Source organism: Austrofundulus limnaeus, unplaced genomic scaffold, assembly GCF_001266775.1.
Source record: "Austrofundulus limnaeus strain Quisiro unplaced genomic scaffold, Austrofundulus_limnaeus-1.0 Scaffold104, whole genome shotgun sequence".
In the NCBI taxonomy this organism is placed as follows: domain Eukaryota; kingdom Metazoa; phylum Chordata; class Actinopteri; order Cyprinodontiformes; family Rivulidae; genus Austrofundulus; species Austrofundulus limnaeus.
In genome coordinates this window covers 829,652-832,365 of record NW_013952506.1, presented here as the reverse complement: position 1 = coordinate 832,365, position 2,714 = coordinate 829,652, and positions in this window count along the sequence as shown.

Here is a 2,714-nt window from a genome sequence, read left to right as displayed (position 1 = left end):
TATTTATATTTGGTGTGTCTGTGGATATTATGACTCCCCCTCTGTGGGAGGGATGGTGCCGCAGGGAAAAAAAAGACTGCTGTCCTTCCTGGAGACAGCAGCTGGCCATATCTGCTGAACCGTGCCACATAGGTGGCAGAGACGGTCCTACAAGAACACCAGAAACCGATAAGTTCTATCCCTGCACTGTACCGACGCCCGGCCACGTACATAAGGTTGTTGGCATATGGAATGGACGGAAGTGAGTGTTAGAATCCCTGCGGTGACAATAAGCAGGCCTGTGTATAGTGTTTATGGGCTGAATATAAAACATGAACATTTTAAATATCAGAGGGAAAAAATCATTATTAACAATGGATCAGTAATATGGCAGTTTTTATATGAATCAAAAAGCTGATTTTCAACTTAAACAGGGATCAACAAACCTTAGACTCAAAAATCAGATTTTTGGAAGGGGGTCAGTGAATGCACCATAGTAGCAACAGAGCAACTTTGAGGTTGGAAATCATGGTTAGGTATTAGTAATATTTGTAAAATATATATACAATATATCATAAATTGTTTAGGAGCTTACTAAAATTAAACTATAGCTTTCACAGGAGTATATTTTCTTTTCAAATAGGCTGAGCAGTTTCAATTAAGGACTAGCTGCCTTTTAGAAAGGTGAAAGCACAAACCAAGTTTACTTTAGGAGCAGAGTGACTTCAGCAGACATGAGGAAATATGGATGATTAAAACGTTGCTCTGTTGTTACTTTTTCAGCTTTATTTATCATGAATGGATTTAAGAACGTTTGGAGCCGAGGTAGGCTGTATTTATCATTTGACTGCTGTTACAGTTGTGTTTGTCACACTGATAGCAATCAATTCAAATAAAAGAAAATGATCAATTGAAGGCAGTTATCAGCTATCTAATAGGAAAATCCTGTTTTACCGTAGAACTGCGTGTATTCTTTTCGCTTTCTGTCACACAATAAAGTGCAACATCACTTCTGCCCCCATTACATGTGAAATTATTGCTCATTCATGGCAGGAAGGCTGTTAAATGATGGTGTATAGTGAATGAATGAACAAATGAATGGTTTAATCTAACCCATCCAAGGTCATAAGAGGTGTGGGTGCAGAAGGTGATGCAGCACCACCTGATGCATGCAGGATGACGTGCTTATTCCAAAACTGATTTCATTCAAGCTCCAATAATAGTTTGATAAAATTAAGTTTTGTGTATAAACCAGCTCAACTGCTTAAAACTCATAAAAAGTGGGAAAAGAATCATTAGTTCAACATTGTAAATTTAGACGACTGTTTTYGTTTTATTTCACTTTTAAAATGTGGACGTGTGTTTCACTGCACATTTTTGGTGTAATAAAATTCTTTATGGGTGTTTAGTCGTAAAAATTAAAACACACTCACAGCACCCTGCAACTGAAACACGCTCCCACGGCTTTAAACTTATTTAACATTTATTCAGAGTTATTTTCATGTTGGACACAGCTGCAGAATATTTTAAGCTGAGGTCTTGCAGCAAGTAAAACAAAATGTCTGTGATAAGGGGCAATTTTGTGTTTGAGGAGTGTAAAAAAACCATTAAATTGTTATAATCTGCCTTATCAAGTAAATATACTGAAGACAAGTGTTTCACTGTAAACATTATTTAATTGTCAAATATGCTATTAAATCGAAAGTCAGATAAATTAATGTTGCATTTTTTTTTTGAGAAAACCCAAAATAGGCCAAAATTATCATTTGTAGCTCAGAGTTCAAAATAATAACTTTGGCAGTTCATGGATTTGGGTTTTCATGCTAAGCCTGAACTTTTCTTGTTGGAGTTTAAGGTCTTTTCCAAATATCCTACTGATCAGGAGAAAAGCCTATTATTGGGTCAGTTTGTTGTAGTTTAGTGCGTAATAGGAGGATGAGTCACAAGCATGCAAATTGTCTTTACAAGGTCAGCTTGGACGGGTTGCATCTACTCTGAACCTGCTCCCTCCCTCCATATAAGCCCAACCCCATGTAGGAGCCCTAGCACAGCAATAATGACTCCTGATTCAATGAGGAAGGCATCATCAGTGTCAGTGCAGGGCCAATCCCGTCTAACACAATGGCATTACAGTAAATCCTCCCGCCTGGAAGCTGACAGGAGCGAGACGTGATGCCAAGCATGCAAGGTAGGGTGACTCCGCGGGGAGGTGTGTGGTCCTCTCTCACACACTGCAGCCCCAGAGCCCTCTGATGGTGTGTGTGTGTGTCACAATGGTGCTTCATGGCACAGAAAACACGCTACAATTTGTGTCGTAGTGAATTACCTGGACGTAATGGGTGGCAGTGTTGCTACAGTGAACGTGGGGATGTGGTGAGTATCACTCCTTCCCTTTTTGTTTGGCCTTGCCTTGACCGCACGACACCTCCAACAAATCAAAAACCAAAAAAAATAAAATAATAAAAAAAACAGCAGACATCAAAAGCCCTTATTCAAGAAGGGCGAGCAAAATCAGCTTCGTCAACATCACCACTGGTATTCATGAACATTGTTTTTCGTCATCGTTTTAAGTGACGAACAAAAACTCTGCGTACAACAAATGTTTTTTTTTTCTTTTCAACAACAATATTTACATAAAGTTCTTTTAAAAAAGGAAGGATTTTTTTTTTCTTCAGGAGGTTTTGTAAAGAAAGGAAACACAAGAACACTGAGCACACACATACTGTACATACACG